Raw genomic sequence first — 21,844 nt, 5'->3', positions numbered from 1 at the left:
CCACGGGGGGAAGAAAAAGAAGCCGTACTTTTGGTAACATTATTTACAACCACCATAAATCTGTGGATCGGCCCCTACGTGCAGATGATAAGCAAGTGTGAGTGACCATAGGGCCCTATAGAAGATCAATCATTCACTGGTTGCCATATAAATATTAACAGTGACAAAAATAGAAAGAATTATGAAGTCTGGATGATAAGAGCAAAAATTATAACAACATCTCTGACTGTTCACATTAAAGAAATGGACCCAGAACGTGAACATCAGTGGGGAAGCCAAATTGTTACCATTGAGGCTGACCTGGAGGGGTCCTCAGTAGGTGCTTGTGCAATCCATACAAGACCAAGCTCTTCAACAAATTCATCCCTTACCTAGATGATGAGGGTACTTTTCCGTACTAAAACCATTCTTGATCGTAACATCCTACTGAGTTGCCAATAAAGGTCTTTCTGTTGAAAAGATGAAAAGAAGCATTTATATTCTTCCTTCTAGTGTTCTGCATAGAGAAGAGGGAAAAGGTTTGGTCATTTGTCTGTCATCGCTGCCATTAATTTCTGTTCTCCTTACAGCCCAGCACCAGCAATATTTTGTAGGCTTTTCATCTTGAAATTTCCAGCAGAAACATCCTCTAGAAAAAAAAAATAACTATGGGGAAAGTCTCTTCTGCAACACCATCATGTCGGAATGCCAAGCGTCTAAATGTGTGACATAATTTATTACAATCGGGTGACTTTGCCCAATCAGGTTAGAGAAATACTTGTGACACCTGGGCCTTGAAAGGAATTTCCGCGTTGAAAAGTACACTATTTGGTATCAAGAGGTTGGTTATAATCTAGAGATGCAACTAGATTAAAAGATTTAAAAAAGGAAAATGCAGACAGCTCTTTGTGACACAGATATGGAAGAGTCAACTGTCTGGGTACCTGAGAACGGAATTAATGAAGCAAATAGAGGAAAGTTAAGAGGAGATAGTCCCCACACTCAGTGCCAGAAGCAGTAGTGCCACGTCTTTGAGGCCAACTTGGACTACATAGCAAGTTCCACCTCAGTCTGGGCTACATAGCAAGACTATGTCTAGGAAAAGTGACAAGAGGAACAAGCCATGCGACGGCAGGCAGATAAGTTGAATTTCTGAATGAAAGGAGAGGGTTTGGTTAGTTCCTGCTGACTTAATACACATTATTGTGTGCTCTGCATGCCAAATTCAGAGCAGTTGTATCCCAAAGATCCCCTCAAATGACATTTGTCTTCCGAAGTTTAAATGCTGTTTTTATTTCCTCAGATAAGGGGATGAGATGGGAGCCGTCCCCAAGCCTTTCTAGTTTGTCCGGAACTCTTGCTGGCTGGTTCAATTCAGTTTTTCTGGCCCAAATGCCTCTCCAAGATGAATGATTCAAACTGGGTTCTTTTGGCTTTTGACTAAATTGCTCTGCTTGGCATCAGCCTAATTCTGGAAACATGTTTTGTTTTTGTTTTGTTTGTTTTTTTGTTTTTTGTGGGTTTTTTTTTTTTTTTTTTTTTTTGAGACAGAGTTTCTCTGTGTAGCCTTGGCTGTCCTGGACTTTGTAGACCAGGCTGGCCTCAGATTCACAGAGATCCGCCTACCTCTACCTCCCAAGTGCTGGGATTAAAGGCATGTGCCATCATGCCCGGCTTCTGGAAACATGTTTTAATCTTCTGATTTTTTCCCCCTTATTCGCTGGTTCATTCTGTCTTCAGCAGTATCTAGATTGTTCTCTCTGCAAGCTGTCTCTGTAAGACTGTCCTGGCAAAACCTCTCAGTAAAAAACAAAACCACAAAACACACAAAAAAAACTTGTGGTAAAAAAACCTCTCTTCTCTCTCCCTCACTGCTCTTAAGTAGGCTCCCTTCCTGTTCTGTTTTTGTGAGAGTTGGGCATATCCTATCTCTGACATTCTGTCAAATCTTCCTCTGATTGATGACTTTGTCTTCCCCTCAATTAGACATCACTTTCAAACATGACTTCTATAAACTAATCTTACCTTGGTTGCTTGGGATGAAAGGTTTGTACTGAGGGCATTTCTATATCACTGTAATCCAGAGTGTATCTGGATCACAGTATCTGGATCACAGTAGATCCCTACTATATGATCCCACCAGAGTACATAGACCTAGATGGTTTTTAGATGTGATCACTTGCCAGAGCAGCCATATTTCTGGATTAAATGTTCTTTAAACAGAGTGAATACATGAACAAAAAGAACAGACACCAACAGCTCCTGGGACGGTGCAATAGCACATAGCATCTAAAGTTTACAAGTACCAGCCTTTGATGCTCAATGGGATGAAAGGTGCCCTGCTAGCCATTGGACCACTGTCCTACTGGGATAGATATTACTATCTCATTTCCATCACCAGTACGTTCTCCATACCTGGAAGTCCCTCATCATCACCAGCACCGCCTCCATTCATAAATGCTCATCTCCATCACCTGACACAGAATAGAGAATGTGGATACTGGTATCTCCTCACCTATTTTGAGGAGAAAAAAGGTAGATTCTTAACTATGACCTTATATAATAATAAATATAAAAAGAAGTACATGTAATATCAAAAAGTCAGATATAATATGTGATTATGTTTTTCCTTGGTCTTGTCCATTTTCTACAAATTTTTCTGTCAGTGCAGAGTTGGATTTTTTTTTAAACTAGAGGATTGCCAATCTTATTTTCTTTTTTTCAAAGAACCAACTTTTGGTTTGACTGATTATATATACTACTATTCATGACATACATGGAAGTTCCTCTTTGTCACTGACATACATGAAGCCCATTTCTGTCCCTGACATACATGGGAAGTCCTCTCCATCACTGACATGGATGGGAACTCACCTCCATTATTGACACAAATGGAAGATCCTCCCCATCATTAAATACATCCTCATTTTCTTTTCCTGTTTTTTTCTCTTTCATTTCATCTTATCATTCTAACTAAGACTTCAAGCACAATAATAAACAGGAGTGGAGAGAGTTGATACTCTTGTTTTATTCCTGATCTTAGGAAAAAAAGTTTTGAGTTTTTTCTCCATTAAAAGATGTTGGCTATCTGTAGATGAAAAGAACAATATATAGAACCAATCAAACAAAAGTTGTTTTTTTAAGCAAATAAGATTGGAAAGTCTCTAGTAAAAAAAAAATACCCAACTGATGTACATCAATTGAAGTATTCAGAAAATTGTGTAGGAAATGAACAAGACCAAGGAAAATCATAAGATTGCATATTATATATCTGTCATTTTAATACTTACACTTCCTTCTTTCAACATTTATTACTCTGTAATGTCCTAGATAGGAATCCACCTTTTGTCTTCTCAAAATAGTAAACATACTACAATATTCACACTCTCTATTCCATATCAGATTTTTAAAAAGATTTGTTTCATCTTTACTTAGTGGTGTATGTGTGTGCATGTGTAGGAGAGAGAGAGAGAGAGAGAGAGAGAGAGAGAGAGAGAGAGAGAGAGAGAGAGAGAGAGATCTAAGCTGCCCAACAGGGAAACATAGGTGCTGCGAACCAAATTCCTACACTTGGATAGAGCCGCCAGCACTATCGATGGCTGGGCCATGTCTCCAGCCAGTCCTTAACATTTTGAAATACCAGGTTTATCATACAATAAATCTGAATATTTCATGAAGTTGTTTATGTTCTGCCACTGATCTGTTATTTACAAGCTGGTAAAAACATTCATTTTTAAGAGAAAATATTTTCTAGAAGATGCCAATCTCCTGGCTGATGAATCCTATTGTAAAACATGAAAGATAAATTATAGGATATTATTAAACACCCTTCATGTTTTTGAAGCCAGATGACCTTCTTCTCCACCAGAGAAACCCTGAATAGATAGATGCCTGTCATAGAGCAGAGTCCTCCACTGCTAGCAAGCCCACTACCTGTCTTGATTTTGAAACTGTTACTAAACACAAGGAACAGTTGATCTTAGCAGAAAGATCCATTACTCCATGTTCACTGACCTAGTTTGGAGCCCAGCAAGTTGTTGTTCAGCTTTAAAAAAAAAAAAAAAAAAAAAGCAAAGGGGAGACTCTAGAGAGTTTTAAAATACTGGTGCCAGGTGCTACATGCCTGCAAAGGCACAGATCAGCGTTTCCAGGCTATTCCAGGCCTTCTGTAGGCTGAAGCTAGCAGTTCTGTCAGTCTGTCCCCAAGGTAGCTAGAAGTCCCACCAGGAAAGTCTTGCTAATTTAATTTTGACTTGCATTAGAGTGCATATACACACATTTTAGTAAGTGCCTGTGAGAGCCTGGCTGTTAGCCTAGTAACTTTTTCAACGTGCAATATATTTGGACATTATCTTTCCTGTTTCAAAGGAGAAAGAGGTGCACCTCACATAGATAAAATGCATGTATACCAGAAAGGCTCCCATGTATAAACATGATTAGAACTAGTTCTGTTTTGACCAAGGATTTTGAGTCTCTTCCAAGTGAGGACAAGTGCGATTTGACATCCCTAAAATTTTTAAACGTTTAAAACTGAAACAAGTTAGAGAGGATTTGTTTTTTGTTTGTCAGGGCTGGAAATCAAAGCCAGAGCTTGAGGACACTAGGTTAAGTGTTCTGCTATGGAGCCACGCCCCCTCCCATCCCAGAGCTATCTAAACATACACCTCTTCACAGTTGGCACTTGAAAATATATCACCAGTTCATTCTGTCACTCTGTTCACTTCATGTCCCCTTCACACACCCTTGGGGAGTGTCCTGAAGGAAGAGTTGGATTAACTGGCAACATGTTTTAGTGAGAGGGGAAAGGAATCGCCAGTATGCTTTGGCCAGATTCCATAGAGTAGGACTGGACAGGGCTGTGTTCTTGTGCATCGGGTGATCAGGGAGCCCGGGTTCTGAGATGTGATAGAACCCAGTGGCTGTGTGAAAATCACTCTTGTGCACAGTGGTCCTGGCCGCAGTTCTCCAGACTCTCAGCTGATCATGAGGAAAAAAAAAAAATAAGTTGGCCAAGTCAAATGATGGGATGTATTTAGCCTCGGTGTTTATAATATCTAACTAGGGGAGGGGTTATCCCAGCACACGCTACAGTCAGGCAGAGACCTCAACCACCAAGACATTGTGTAAACATGACAGTAAAGAAGTGAGTCTGTGTGTGCTCTCAGGGCTGACCTTTTGCTATCAGGTCAGCAATTGGCACGCTCCTCCCTGGGGAAGACTATCTCTCTCCCTCCGGTCATTCCTTGGCTGCCTCTAGTTCTTTGTCAAGGGTTGAGGCTTCATGGGGTTCCCTCTGTCCACTTTAGCATGGCTATTGTTGTTGCCCTTGTTCACACACCAACAACAACAACAACAACAACAACAACAACAACAATAACAATAACAACACCCCAACAACAATTTAAGAAACAGAGGTCATGAATTTGAAAGAAAGCAAAGAGGGCACATGAGGGGTTTGGGTTGAGAGAGGAGAAGCGAGAGGTGTTGTGATTATTAGACATCTTAGGTGAAAACTGGAAGAAGTTTGCAGTCTTGTGGGGCAGATAGATGCACTTGTGTAAAGGTAATCTTACTGAGTGCAAATATGTTAACCCAAAGTAAAAATCAAATAGTTAAAGCAAATAAAGAACCTGCAACATGGACTCTGGAGGCCGAGTTTTCTATGTGTCACCATGAACAAGATATTTAAGTCCTCCAGGCCTCCAACAATATGGAACTTGACTTGAAATTGTATTGTGACAATTTGCAGGAAGTACTTTCATGAGGTGTTTGTTTTGTAGTAGTCATTAAAGAGATGTACGCCATTGTTATCACCTATTCTTAATTTATAGAACAAACAAATGCACTTCCAAATAAAAAGAAAAATGAACATTGTGTATAAAAAATTACACAGTTCAAGAGCAAATGCAAAAAGTACCAACCCAACGTCACTTACACAAGTAAAAAACATAATGAGACACAGTTTTGAGGCCAACTTTATGATTTATTCATAATTAATTATTAATTAACCTTGGAAAATGGTGTGGAAGCGAGCCATCTTAGACCACATGTAGTCTTTGTGAAGAAAAGAAAATGTCAAGATTTATCAAAGGCCTTCAAAATATTGACATGGACTTTACCCAGAAATTATGCTTCAAGTTTTAAGAAGCTCATTAAGCTGTAGTTCTCTGTTTAAAAAAATCTTTATAAATAATGCAGATGTTGAAAAAAGAGGTAGTCTTATGTTATATCAATAGTTTAACTTACCATAAAGTTATAAAAAGAATTCTCATCAATAATTCTTTAAATACTTTCGCTATGATCAAACATTAAGGAAGAAATGGAAAACAAACTTATGATTGACAGAATTTCAACTATGTGAAAATATGTCTGTATCACTGAGTTAGCTTTGTATAACAAAGAATTGCTCAAAACTTATTAACTTAAAGCAACCATTTATTAATCTCATAGTTCTCCAGGCAAAGCTGCGCTGGGCTCAACCGGGCAGAGTTTCTCACTTGGTCGCATCTGTTCGGGCTTTGCAATGGACTCCGGTTATCTGGGACGCTTAGCACGGCTTTGTCTGTTAGAACTCACCAGTGTTTTATTCTTAATCTTTTGGTCTTTTATTCTTAATCAGGCAAGCCTAGGGTTGCTTCTTGTTATGGCATACCAGAAGTGAGTCAAAGACGAGGTGACATAAGGCTCAAAACTGCCACCTTCTCACTTACACTACTCTGTTTTCCAAATTGATCCGTGACACTAACTCATACTAAGTGGAAAGAAAATAAAAACTCATTTCTTGATGGAAGAACACCCACAGTTATATATTATAAGCGATAAGAAAATTCGAGTAATGTATATGAGAAAGCATCCACAGTGTACATAGAAAATAGTTCGGGAAGTAAAAAAAATACTAAAATTGTATTCGTAGAATTATTGGTGATTTTTAGCATGTTATATTTTTCCTTTTTTTTTTTAACCTCACCTACAAAAGGAAGCTTTTCTTTTATTATCAGGTAAAAGTTAGTATTTTAGAATGCATACACCTAGTGATATAGACATAGCAAAATACTTTGGGGCCAAATAGAAAGGGACGTTGGTCCAGCCTGGGTTGAAAGAGGGCGGGGTGCAAGCTGGGGTGATAATTGATCTGGGTTCTGAAGATACATGGGAGAACCTGGCTAAGCTAAGGAAGAACAAGGAAACCGTATGCTTTTTAGGAAAATGAGAGGGCCAAACTAAATAGCAAAAGACACAACTAAGACTGGGGTGGTGCGAGGCTGCATAATAGGTCGAGCAGAGAAACCCCACGCACTTTTGGGAAGATTCCAAAAGGAGGCAGGACGCAAAGCTGAGGAAGCTGCCCAGTCCATATAGCGCTTGTTATGTAAGCCTGAGGCCCTGCGTTCAATCCCCAGATCCCAAGTAAAAAAGCCAGATGTGGTGCTTGCACTTGTCACCCCCTGCCTTGGGGAGACAGGGCTCCATCCAGCCAGCCTAGCCCTGAGTCGCACTGACAGACCTTGTCTCAGATGGCTTCTGAAGAGTAATGCCTAAGCTTGACCCCTGCCTTCTACATGTACCCCTGACACAAGTGCATCCCCCTCACATGCTCATATGCGACCTCCCTCCCTCTCTCTCTCTCTCCCTCTCCCTCTCTCTCTCCCCCCCCCCTCTCTCTCTCCCTCTCTCTCCCCCCCCCTCTCTCTCTCTCCCTCTCCCTCTCTCTCTCTCTCTCTCCCTTCCTCCCTCTCTCCCTCCCAGTCCCTTAGTACCTCAGAGCTGGCTAATTTTTTAAATTCTTATTTTTATTTATTTAATCACTTTATCATTTTACAGCCTGATCCCAGCTCCTCCCAGTCCTACCCTCACGCAAGGGACTCTTTTCCACATGGTTCTAAATGGCATTTTTAGGCTTATATGGACAGTAGTGCCAGGGGAGAGCTTGCTTTTAAGCTGAGGCAAAAACTCCCTGAAAATTAAGGCAGGATAGTAAAAAGCTGGCAGTCTGGTTTCTTGGCTACCCCAGTTTCCTCTCCCTGTTTTGAAACCTCGAGAAGCCTGGCAAGTGTTATGCTATGCAACACTTGCAGAGCAGGATTGATCAGATCTTGATGATTAAATTTGGGGCCATAAAACAGCAATATAGCTGTCAGAGTCGCAGTGACTCTTGCCTGTGTTATGTGTTTTCCAATGAGGTGCTTAATTAAAATGAATGCCTAGATATGTAAATTCCTGGATTCCATCAATCAGCTGGCTGTTTAGGACACATCAGAGGTCCCTTTTGTCCCAAGACTATTCTGGTACAGGATGTAGTTTCTGGCCCCTAACTAAAGGAAGGTAACCTATTCTGAATTGAGTTCACAGCCTCATCTGGACCAGACTCTTGTCAAAGAGATAAAGAAACACCTAGTCATAGGCATCTGCCATGCGGATAGAGATAGGAGGAAAAAAAAAAGATAAGTGGGAATCCAGTCACCACCTTAGGGGTGGGGTTACCTCTATCCTACCCGCTTCTCAGCACTCTTAGGAAGGCTCTGCCACTTAATGTTTATGTTGAGAGGGAAAGCAATTGACACTCAGGAAGAGCTGTGTGAACTTGCACTTGATTTCCTTCCCCAACTGTCTGTGGCTTAAATGTGAGAGGAGAAAAGTGAAGTAGTAGGAAAGATGATGTGTGTGTGTCATCCCAGAGTCAAATTCCACTGGATGTGTGTATTTCATCTGCTAAGCATCATTTTAAGTCTTTTCAGAGATTATATAGTCTCTTCCTTCCATCCTTCTTCTTTCTTTATTCTTTTCTGTCATTTTATTTGTAAGTTATTATTTTAGTCAAAGCTTCATATAGCTCGCCTCATTCTTAGTATATAGCCACAGTTGGCCTTGAACTCCTGATCTTCTTGCGTCTAATTCACAGGTGCAGGGATTGCATGCAAGTGTGTGTCACGCGGCAGCTTACGAAGCCCACTTTTAGAGCAGCATGGGATGATCAACAGGCAAAGGAGAAGGTGAAGGGATGTGGCCTGCAGCAGACAGAGCTACATCCGAGACAAGACAGAACTCGAGCAGTCCTGGGCCCCAGCGGCAGTCTCTTTCCTCACAAGCCCCAGCACGCTTAGGGTTGGAAAGTCACTAGATGATGCCATTATCTTCTGTGTGGCTCCACAGACTTGTATGCAGCATACCCAGAGAGGAAGAAGATAACTTAAATTCCTAAATAACACACATCAGCAGCTGCCTGGTCCAAATGTGTCAGAGCTTCTTTTTTTTAAAAAAAAAAAAGCATTAAAAATGACTTACAAAAGTAAAAGTTTAAGTTGAGGAGTAGATTCACTGATCAACTTTTTGTCCTATCATGCCTATATATTTCTATATACCCCCTTCTTTCCTTTCAACCCCTATCTCCAAACCTAAAAATGAAATATAAAGAAAAGGAGAGACATCCCTGAGTCCAACCTTGCTCTCTATCTAAATAAGACCAATAATAACTTATAACCAACTCCCAGTGAGAATAATCATCTATCGCCCAAGAAAGCAACCAAAAATCTACCTGACTCCCCTTGAAGGAAATGGGGCATCGTCCTCTTAAGGTTTCTTCTGGCTGATTTGGGATGAATAAATACCTTTGTAGAGGCTCAAAAATGGGGAAAATGGTTAAACAATCTAGGAATAGCACTTGTGGTCCAGTTTCTAAATGTTGAGAAATTCCAGGCTTAATCAGAGTCCTGTGTAGGACAATTTTAAATGCTGGACCAATTGGGATTGGAAGCTTTTTTCGAAGCTGTCCTGTCCTGGTGAGGAACAGCAGCTGAAGCACTTGGTGCTGGAACATGAAAGATGCAGGATGTCAGTGTCCAGCATGCTGAGAGGAATGAATCCTGTCAGGTCCGATCCAGGGTCAGTAAATCTACTCCTCAACTTAATGCCTTAATTTTTACTCACAAGGTTATTTTTAATTCACGGGTATAGAATTTTGAATATAGACTCAAAATAAGTTTAATTTTAGACACATTGGTATGGAATTCAAATTTAAGATTATTCTTCATACATATTATATATATGTATATATATACATATATATATATATATACACTCTAATATGTGGTATTATATCCATAGAACTCAACTATAATACAAGGTTTACTTCTAATACGTTGAAAGTGCTATTGCAGGCTGTTTAGGATATGTAAATTATACAAGTTAATTGTTAGTTGATAAAATCATGAACATATCAATTACTAGTCTATTTGTATCACAAGAATATACATACTAGGCGCCACAGATGGTTATGATTCTCTAGAATGTTAAGGTAAAATAGTTAGATAAGGTCTTCAAAACCTCAGGGACCTACAGAATATGGCATTTAAATATGTTTCTAATTTTTTTAAAGATTCATTTACAATGAGACAGGTTAACTCCTGACAACACCCAGCCTACCTCAAAGAAGATGATGAGCATCAAAGAACCTCCTTATGGAGACGGCTTCAAATGTAGCAAACTAGCCACTGGGGAAAATGTCCTCATTTCTACCACAGACAGAATTCTACCTAAAATTGGGTAAGCTTGGACATAGGCAAAGTCGATGGCCAAACTCTGCCAAAACAGGGTAAACAAGTCCTCAGTAGCTCCTGTCTCACAGATATATGTCAGATATATTGGGCCAGAAGGCTGAAGAAGCTGCTCCAACATTATAGAGAATTTTGGGTGACTGTTCAGGCAGCAAACTGTCATTTTTTTCACTTTGGAAGCTGCTAACCTGCACTTCCTGTCTATTCAGGTAATTAATGTTATTCCTTCTCAAGTCTCTGATAGGGTTAAGACCAGTTAACTTAGTTTTACAATTAAGCTTAGTTGTTTAGGAGTTAAGATGTTTTTAGGTCTAGATAGATATTTAAGTTGATAATGACAATATATGATGGATTTTGATTTACATTCAGAAATTTAGATGCACCAAGATAGGAAAGATGTTTTCTTCAAGGTTGCCAAATACAAATAGCCAAAACACTATGAATATATAACCTGATTGTTTTGTGGTTCTTCTTGCTGTGAGCAGTTTGTTATATATATGTATAACTATATAAATGTATATGTAAAAATATTTAATAAAAACTAAGTAAAAGTTACTTTCAGGGTCATGACTAAGAAAGAAATCCCAATACATCAACTGGAGTGACCATAAAAATTGAATTTGGAAAATCACTTTCAACACCTTTTCCATTAAGAAGTTAAAGAGAAAAGTCTTAAGCTTGGAAAAGTCTCTCTTGCAGAGGCAGACAATTTTTTCTCTTCTGTCGGGCCCCGTCTAACCTTAGCCCCCTGCTTACACAGTACACATCACACGGATTCTTCCTTTCCTTTTGCCTCCTTAGAATGGTGCTTCTGTGGCCCAGGGTCCCTGTTACTATGTCAATCCTGTGATTTTACTATGTACAATCTTCCTAGACCCTCCCAGAAATTGTTCACTGTGCATTAGCTCTCCTCTCTGAGTGCGGTCCAAGAATACCCCTCAGGACATCTCTTCTTTCCAGTTCGTTCTGCCAAATGTGTGCTAATCACTCCCCACCGTAGGAAGAGCTTCTCTGTTTGTCTGCTTGGCGCCACAGCTCAGCCTCACTGGCCTGTCTCCGTACCCAAGCGACAGCAGGCGGTTAGTCATTCTCTCAGGAGGGGGAGGACGCTCATTGGAATTGGATTGGAAAATAAATTCCTCACACAGCATTGAAACAGTGACTCCCTCTCTCGATTTTTTTTTCTTTCATCCACAAATAATTGCCAAGTTCCTATTATGTGCCAGGCACCAGACTTGGCTCTGGGAATATGAGACTGAACGAAAGATTTGGCTCCTGTGGAAGTTCCTTACTCATTCAGCAATTCGAATAGTGTAGTATAAAAGGAGGTATAGAAAATGGTATGTGATGATGTCACAGGCAAGCAGCATAGGTTAGCATAGACACGGCTTCTGGAGAAACTCTACTTAAACTGCAGAGTAGTGAACAAGATTAAAAGAAAAGTGAGTAGGGGTGTGTGTGTGTGTGTGTGTGTGTGTGTGTGTGTGTGTGTGTGTTGTATGCCCATGCGTGTATGCGCATATTTGTGTATGTGTATGGTATGTTTATGTATGTGTGAGTATATGTGTATATGTGTGTGCTTGTGTATGTGTTTATAATATATATGTATGTATGTATGTAAACATATATGTATATGTGTTTGGAAAGTGTATATGCATAATTTATGAATGTGTGCATATATTTGTGTGTGAATACATATATGATACATACATGTCTATGTGCTGTGTGCTTATGTGTGTATGTGTGTGTGGTATGTTTATGTGTATGTGTGTATATGTGTGTGTGTGCTTATATGTGTTTGTGATATATAAATGTGTGTATGTATGTGAATATATGTGTATATGTGTTTAGAATGTGTGCATGTATGTGTATATGTGTGTGTGCGTGTATATACTTTATTAATGTGCACATATATTATATGTGTGTATATGTGTTTATGTGTGGTATATGTGTTCTTGTATATGGATGTGTGTATGTATATGTGCATGTGTGGTATATGTATGTGTGAGTATATATGTATGTTACATATATGTGTGTGTGCTGTGTATTGTGTATGCATGCATGTACATATATGTATATATATGTTTATATGTGTACATGTGTACATGTGTGTGGTACATGCATGTGTGTATGTGTGTGTGTGTGTGTATATATATATATATATATTTGCACATATATATGGGACCATGCATGTGGACATGAGTGTGGTATGTGTGAATCTGTATATATATGCTTATATATACATGTGTATATGTTTATGTGAATGTGGAATTTATGGATGTATGCATATGTGTTTGTGTATAAACATGTATATGTGTTAGTATCTTATGCAGCTGAAACAACATGTACAAAGGACTTAACTAATCAAGAACATAATATACTTGTGAAAAATGACCACAGCACAAAGGAGGCTTGAGTTGATTCATATATACACTGGGGCGCCTGCTCTATGCCAGGACAGCTGTAGAGTCTGGAGACAGCTTGGAGTATGACACACAGTGGGGATCATAATTCTAGTGGACAGAGATAGAGGGAACAGAACCACTAAGATAATATAAGGTAATGGCGGGGGCTGCAGCTGCTTGGGGAATGACGGCTTCCCATGCCCAACACTGCGCCCTCTAGGCACCCTCTAAACCAGTGCTTCTCAACCCTTCCTAACGCTGCAACCCTTTAATACAGCTCCTCATGTTGTGGTGATCATTCCATTGCTACTTCAAAACTGTAATGTTGCTACTGTTATAAATCATAATCTAAATATCTAATATGTGGGATATCTGATATGTGGACCCCAAAGTGGCCGTGACCTTCACACTGACAACCACGGCTCTCAACTCTCCTGTCACAACGCATGATGACTTTCATCCTGCAAGTTATTCTCAGTCACAGTCATAGGGGAGGGGAGTAAGGGGAAAATGGGAGGGAGGGAGGATACAAGGCATGGGATAACCATTGAGATGTAATATGAATAAATTAATACAATTAAATTAAATGTAAAAAAGAAAAAAAGAGTTACTGACTACAGTGGCAAACATGTCATCTGTTAGACTGGGTAAAATGCACGCACATACTTTTTGATGTGTGTTTTGCGTAAGAGCCAAAGTTGTAAAGGGTATCCAAGAAGCCAAGGATGTGTGTTTTCCTCACACAGCAATTAAATAACAGTGTCTTTGTGGTAGGTGTTGGCTACAGGTTGGGAGCAAATCGTAAACGAGCTTTCTTTCTTGAGAAATTACTTAAATGGAGAAAGTACCTATTCTGGCTCCAGTTTCAGTCCAGGAGCAGTGCCTGGGTGGCTGCTTCTACAGAGAGGCAGCAGGTATACACTCTACAGGACACAGGGGCTGAAGGGCCAAACTGCCGTCCCACTACCAACCAAGGTGGGGAGCATCGTACTATTGCCCAATAGAACCTAAAGCTTTCCACTGACTTCTCTGAAGCTCAGAGCCATCTTTCCTCCCTAGGGAGTGTGTGCAGAGGAGGAGTGTCTGTCTTCAGTGCCTGGCTCGTGGGCTAAGACATGCAAACTGAGCAGTGAGAGTCGCGTGAGATCTTTCCCAGTCAGGCTACTTCTGTAAGTGGCCCTGTGATGAGCGGCCCTGTGACAATGCTCGGGACCGTGAGTTATTGGTGGCACACACTTCTTGTTCTAAGTAAGACGTTAAGCCCAACTGCCCAACTGCACCTTTTATGTACTATCAAAAATGGCTCGGAGCATTTCACATTTTCCCTCATAAAATAGGGTGGGGGTGGGTTCCCCCAGACCCTGGGGGTTACACATTGTGTAAGCAGAGGCAGGATTTTCTCCTAGGCCTGGCCTTTTCACTGCTGATGCCATCGCTCCCATCACTGTACAAATCCCTGTTACCAGGTAATGCCAGTGAACTTCAAAAAATCTGGAGCAAGCAAGTGTGGTTTAGTACATTTTTAAAAAAAAATCAAATTCATTACCATAAAAACGAGCCTCCCCTCTGTCACAGCCTGCAATTCTCCCTGACACTCAACTGACGGATCAGCAGACCTGTGCTTTGTAGCAGGAGACGTTTGCATTCCTCTTTGATCTGATTTCCCCCTATTTAATAGACAATTATAGGCTCTTTAAATCCCAAAGGTTCAGAGACAGCAAATAATTACTAGTAGCAATTTTAGGATAAAGCCAATCTAAATGAGTTCAGTTAAATTATGCAACACCAAATAGTGGCTTTTTTTTTTTATTATTTTAAATAAGGACAGCTAACTAAAACCCCAAACAATCGTTAAGCTGCCTCAAATTCCTCTGACAGCCGCCTGTTAAACTTCTGACCTGTTTGTGAAAATCCACACAACCGTCTACCAAAGGGATGCCCGCATGATTGCAAACTTCTGTTCTAAGGATGCTAAATAAATTATTTCTTTAAGATCATATGGCAGATCTATAATTAATTAAACTCACCATGATATTATCACAAAATAATTTAGCTTTTTCTAAAAAAGGTAAATGTAATTTGCCGATCTGGTATTTAGAAGAATGCTTTGCCCAAAATCAATTCCTTTAGCTTCCAGAGAATAGAAACGAGAGGCAATCTCATTTTAATTATATCTCTTTATTGCTAACAAAGGAATGATTTATGCAATTAAATTAACTGGCTAGAAAATTATTCTCAGCTGGGCTGTCCTAATTCTTTGCTTTCTGAATTGCAGGCTCTTACACTTTCCTGTGTAGATTAATTTTTCTGATATGCAAACAATGCCCCTTGTGTTCATCTCTTCCATTTTTCTATTCAAAAATCTCCTTTTCTTTTTGCCAACGACATGAGTAATATTTGTTGAACTGCTAGGCTTTTTGACTAACTGGTGTTTTTTTTTCTTTTTCTTCTTCCTCTTAATGTTAAAAAGATGGAAAAGATCTTTTCTTTTCCAATCTCATTATTCCAGAACAGAGCAAGATTTGAAGGTTTCTTATCTGTAGTGCTGGGACAGCAGCAGGAACACGGAAAAATTGCAAAAATGTCAGAGCGCAAAACTGGAAAGCCGTTTCAGCAGCCCCCAGAAGTTACAAGTTAGCCAGCCCCTCTCCCTTCGCCTACATCACAGTCCCTTTCCACACCCAGTCCCTCTCTGTCTGCCCCAGTTATTTCCAAGGAAGGATCTGAAGCCCTAAGTCAAAAGCCACACAGAGTGACGTCACAGGGTTAGAAAGGTGAGGGGAGGTCATAAAGGAATTCAGAGACAGTTCAAGTGCTTGAAGATCCAGGAGACTGTTTTGGCTAGGAAATCTTATAAAATTAAATCCATTTCTGTATTTGTGAATTAAAAACAGAATGATGACACTGCTTAGGGACTGGTGTGGCCTAAATTAATTCAAGTTGGGTTTTTTTTTTTAAATTGTACTGAATATTTTGTGATTTGTTCTCTTTAGACAGAATTAGGCAAGGGGCTACCAAATGAATGGCAAATGTTAAGAAAATGGCTGAAGAGAAATTTGGTGAATATTTTTCTTTCTAAATAATATATATGTGCACATGGTACGCGTCTTAGTTAGGGTTTGTACTGCTGTGAAGAGACACCAGGACCATGGCAACTCTTATAAAGGAAAATATTTAATTGGGGCTGGCTCACAGTTCAGAAGTGTAGAGCATTATCGTCATGGTGGGAAGCATGGCAGCATGCAGGCAGACATGGTGCTTTGAGAGGGAGCTGAGGTTCTATATCCAGATCCGCAGGCAGCAGGAAAAGAACTGTGAGTCAAAGGCCTGGTTTGAGCTTTTGAGACCTCAAAGCTCCGCCCCTAGTGACGCACTTCCGCCAGCAAAGCCACACCCACTCCAGCAAGGCTGTATCTAATTGTGGTACTCCCAATGAACCTGTAGGGATCATGTTTATTCAAATTACCACAGTGTACTTCCTACTAGCCTTTCTTTTAGCTCCTAGAGCACAAATTATAGCCTCCCGCCATTAAGGGCAGAGCAGTAAATACTTCCCCAATTGTGGGCCATACGGTTCTGTCACAGCTACTCAACTAGGCCATTGTGGTGCATTCATTGCCAGAGATGAAATCATAAGCAAATAAGCATGGCAGTGTTCAACTAAAACTTTATTTGTAAGGTAGGTACTAGGTTATTTGGCCATGGGATGTAGTTTGTCCGCTTCTGTTCTTGCCTCTACCAGCTTTGATGTTGCCTGAAGAGAGACTCAGAAGTGGAAGGCAAAGGAAAAAGAGAAGTTCAAGGGCCAAGGAAGTGCAATGCAGGGCATGAGGCCCTCGGTGACTAAGGACAAATAGTTTGACGGAGCTCACAATCCAGTGGATTATAATGTTTTTAGCAATGCATGCTTCTCTCTCTCTCTCTCTCTCTCTCTCTCTCTCTCTCTCTCTCTCTCTCTCTCTGTGTGTGTGTGTGTGTGTGTGTGTGTAGGTACATGTGTGTCACATTGAGTGTGTGTGGAGGACAACTTTCAGGGTTGATTCTCCCTTCCATCATATGGATTCTGGGGACTGAACTAACTTTACTGCAAGTGCCTTTAGCCACTGAGCCATTATGTTGGCCTCATGGTTTTGTTTGTTTGTTTGTTTTGTTTTGTTTTTTCCTTTTTCATAAGTAATCAGATGTGAAAAAGTCACTACATTTGTAGTGAAAATTTATATCTGTAAAAGGAAATAGAAAAATCTTTTAATTCAATCATTGAGTAATGATTTTTGATCACTAACTATATCAGCAAAATTTAAGAAAATCAAAGTAAAGAGTCTGTTTGACATTTTGAACATCTACTTCCAGAGAAATATTCAACTAGCCAACCTCAGGTTAAATATACAACACTGTTATTATACTCAAATAGTGCTGGTGACAGTGATGCGCTCAAATGCCAGTCCAAGGGCAGCTTCTAGTTAGATTGCTGGGATGTCTGGACCAGAATGCTATGCACCATGCTTAAAATTCTCTAGAAGTTCACCTTTAACCAAGAAAAAAAAAGATGTTACCCTCTGGGAAAATAGAGAACAAGGAGTTATTATAGCTGGGAGAGCTTGGAAAAATCCTCACAGTAAGTTCAGAGGAGTCTGGGCTGTGATATGCAGCCCTCTTCCACTACAGCCGGCACACAGCAAGGTCCAGCCTCACAGGACCTGGGCTGCTACAGCGGCTCTGAGGCTGTGTGTCTTCTGTGTTGATGGAAGCAAGACTACCGTGCAGGGTCAACTTCTTTATGACTGCAGTCACCTTTGTGGGTACAGTCCACAGATATTAAATCATTGGAACTGCTGTACATTAGTCTTGATTCCTTGAAGAAAAATTGTGGAGAGCCAAAATATATCGGGCAAGGAGCCTGGTAGTAATTCCCAGAAAGCCACAGTAGAAATGAGAGTGGGAAAGACTCACATTAGTTCTCATGCAGGAACCAAAGCTCCGCGGTCAAACTGGACTTTCCAAAACTTTCAGATTTATACATCTGGAATTGCACTGGGTTCAGTGTTCAGGCAATGGGCCCCTAAATTCTGGAAATGTGCTTGGCAAATGTCCGTTTGCCTTTTATTAAAAATCAAGAGAAAGATCCTGTGTGTAATGCTTAAACCAATGATAAAGCTATCTCATTAAAGGTCCAGTTTTAAGAAGGCTTGACCGCCAGCTAGGCAGATCAGAGCGGAACTAACAAGGATGCTGGCAGTGGTCTTCGTTTTTCCAGGCAAGTAAATCAACTGGTTACCACTAAGAGCCACTCAGAGCCAAAGTTCCCCATCTGTTCCACGTGAGGTAATGAGTCTTCTACGCTGCACTGTGATCGCAGCACACAGGTATAACACTCCAATCAAGGGCCAGGCAGGTTGCAAGGGATCCATGGGGCCTGGAGGTGAGGAGGACACACAGTGCCTTGGGGCAGTCATCAGGGTAAGTAGCCAATCGAAGGAGTAAAACCTTTGACTCACTGTAGCAAAGCTGTGCTTGTCTGAATCGCCAATACAGGGACTGAGTTGATGATGGTAGCCCACCCCGCAGGCAGCTCCTAAGGAATTTAGCTTCTTACTCATTGCACGGTTAAGATGTGGTTTGGCTGTGTCTCCCCTAAGGAGTTATGCTGGAACTGTGACCCCCCCCCCCCCAGTATGACAATGCTGACAGGCAGAAGGTCATTAGGTTATTCGGGCAGCCCCATTTGGAAGGGATCAAAGCAGTTCTTGTTTGGGGGGGGGGTAGGTCCTAGTTAGTTCCTCAGCGTGTTGTTAGAAAGCAGCAATTGGCAGAGGCAGCCGGATCACTGTGAGTTTGAGGCCAGCCTGGTCTACAAAGTGAGTCCAGGACAATGAAGGCTACACAGAGAAACCCTGTCTTGAAAAAAAAAAACCAACAACAAACAAACAAAAAAGCAGGAATCAACTGCCACCCCCACCCCCCACTCTCAGGCTTCCTAATTTACCATGCGCTGCTTTCTTAGCACGTGTTTCTGCCACTGTAATGTTATCTGCCATGAGGCCCTTTGCCTTAGCTGAAGCCAAGCAAATGGTGGTGCTACACTATTAGAACTCCCAGGACTGTGAGCAAAAGTAAACCTCTTCTCCTTATAATTTACCTACCCTCGAATATGCTGTTACAGCAACAACATCCAAAATAGAGGCCTGCAGAAAGCCGTGCCTTTTCGTGACTCCCTGACACATTGTATGAGGGGTGGCTAAGTGACTAGCAAGGCACCGAGGAAGTGGTGACATATCACTTCTAAGTTCAGGTTACTAAAGCTATGCTGTCATTCTGCCACCCCTACTGCCTTTACTCCTGCTATTTTACTCTCTTTTGCATCTCTCTATCCAGTCATTTGTCTAGCAGCAGACAGCTGCCACGTGCAACTTCCATAGGAAGCCTGGGTGGTAAGGAACCAAGGCTACCTAGTACCACTTATTCCTTTGATGAACTACCTCTCCCCAAATCTGGAGACTCTCTCTCTCTCTCTCTCTCTCTCTCTCTCTCTCTCTCTCTCTCTCTCTCTGTGTGTGTGTGTGTGTGTGTGTGTGTGTGTGTGTGTGTGTTTTAAAGCTAGTAGGCAGCAATCTCCAAAAATCCTTCTCTCTCTACCCTGCCCAAGGGTGGGGTTACAGGCGCATGTGGGATCTTGCACAGGTAGGTACATGGTGTTGAGATTCAAACTGCATTCCTAATGGCTGCGCCATCTCTCCATTCCCAGGCACTGTCTTTTGGCCTCAGCTTCAAATGTTTTAGACACAGCCCTGTGGATAGTAGTCTTGGTAAATGCTCCCTGAGTGGCTGAGTGGAGAAGAACAGGCCTACCTCCGAGAGAGGAGTAAAGGAAGCCCAACTGCGGCATAGGAAGAATGGGACAAATGGAGCTGATATAAGGTGTTTGCTTAAAAAGAGCAGTGGTTCTGCTTTGCACGGCCTGCAGGCAAGGGTGCCCCGAGAGGGGAAACATTCAGGGCTAAAGTCAGGACAGTGAGGAAAAAAAAAGCAGCCTTTTAAAGGAAAACAGTGAACACAATGGAGGGCACCTGGAAGGTTCTTCACTCATTACTTGGCTTGTGGTTTGTTTCTCTTACTTGCTCAGCTCTACCTCCTTGAGAGTAGTGATGTGACCTTACCTTGATTACACAAGGAAGAATTTGACTTCCTGATAAAACTCAACTGTTCTCTGAGAAGTTTTGTTAAGATAATGCCCCTGTGGCTTTCCCTACAGCAACAGCCTTACTATATGGCTGTGAGCACCTCAATATCTCCGGAGTCCTTCCTTCCTTGCCTAGTGATACCCAGGGCTGCCCTACAGGTAGGTCATGATCAAGAATGCCATGATTTTTTTTAAATTCTGGTTAGATTCTATTTCTTGCAGACTGCTAGAGCTCATGTGACAGCTGCCACAGCTGTGTTTGTCACCTCTGTTTCTTGGGCTTTACTGGCAACAGCAGCATTTGCAGTGTGCTAAGTAGTTTATCATCCGATTTCATCTCTGCAAAAGCCTTGCTCTACCGAGTGCTTCAGTTGAAAAGAGGACCTGGGTGGCACTCTGTCTGGGCCTCAGTTCATGAAGCTAATCTGTTGGGAGTTGGTCTTGTACAGATGCTGACCTCTGTGCCTCGAGATCAGGTGCAGTCTGGACACGGGCATGGTCATAGACTGCTGAAGAATTTTCTGTATCAGTGTTCTGTAAAGAATAAAGAATACTCCCCAGTTATCTCTGGTTGGTTGATAAAGATGAAGAGCCAATGTCTGGGCAGAGGAGACACTGGGTAGGACTCCAGTTCCTAGTCTGGAGCTCCCAGGTGGAGAGAAAGGGGTTGCGGGGGGGGGGGGGAGGTTGCTGGGTCAGAGAGACAGGTAAGTAGGCCACACTAGCATAGTCAGGCTAGAGCAGGTGAGAACCTGGCCAGCTATCATATCTACAGCTTATATAAATGGAACAGGTCTCTGTCTCATCTGGGGGGAGCAAGAGTGGGCGTAGGAAAAAACCCTTTATTTCAACACTCACGAGTTGCAATGGGATGCAGGAGTGTCTCTCAAAAACCCATTCTCCATGGTTGTACTAAACACCTCATCAAAATTGCTCCTGTTAAAGTTCAGGATGCTGTATGGCACCTTACAGGCATCTTCTGTCTTACAGGGCAGAAAACTTGGAGATGCAGACAGGACCAATGGCAGGAAGTAATGAAGACCACTCCTTGCTACTGCAAGACCCAGCTGTCTCCTAGCAGCATCAGGAGTGTTTTAGAATTGGGGGCTCCCATTGCCAGCTTCCAGCTTCCAGGTTGGCAACGGGATCACCAGCTAACTTGGAAGAGCATCAGAGTTTTGAGGAATCCTGCCATAAATCTGTGGATAAAGCTCCACTCCGGCCAGTGTGTTTCTCTAGCATGGCGCTACTCTAATGGGGACCCCTGAGGCAGCCACTTCACCAGGGAACAACTTGATTGAAATACAGACTCTGGAGCCCACCCAAAACGTACTGACCCCAACACTCTGGGTCCATCTTCAGGTGACTCCAATGAGTCAAAGTATCACTATTTGCAGATGTTATGATCGTATACCTAAGTGATCTCCAAAATTCTACCAGAGAACTCCTATAGCTGAGAAACACCTCCAGCAAAGGGGCTGGAAACAAAATTAATTTAAAAAGATCAGTAGCCTTTCCTGTATACAAATGACAAATGGGCTGAGAAAACTATTAGGGAAACTTCACCCTTCACAACAGCCACAAATAATATCAAGTATCTTGGTGTAACTCTTAACTAACAAGTCAAAGATCTGTATGACAAGAACTTCAACTCTTGACACACATTTGCTATCACAGTCTCATTAAAAAGGAGTATGAAGACTAGTTTATGCTCATAATTGTATTGGAATTTC

At 41.4% G+C, this 21,844-nt stretch overlaps 1 long non-coding RNA gene across 1 annotated transcript in view; it reads right to left on the bottom strand.

The window, feature by feature from the left end:
- The window catches only part of LOC311595076, a 77,150-nt gene extending 60,912 nt beyond the window's left edge, over nt 1–16,238 (bottom strand). The window contains exon 1 of the long non-coding RNA XR_014778307.1: nt 16,128–16,238. This is a non-coding gene — a long non-coding RNA (uncharacterized lncRNA). The remainder of the gene's footprint in view (nt 1–16,127) is intronic.
- Between the last annotated feature and the right edge of the window lie 5,606 nt (nt 16,239–21,844).

This window comes from Acomys minous (assembly GCF_964271855.1).
Source record: "Acomys minous genome assembly, chromosome: 1".
NCBI lineage: Eukaryota > Metazoa > Chordata > Mammalia > Rodentia > Muridae > Acomys > Acomys minous.
Note: the sequence above shows the minus strand (reverse complement) of the source record. Positions and strands in the feature narration are given on the sequence as shown.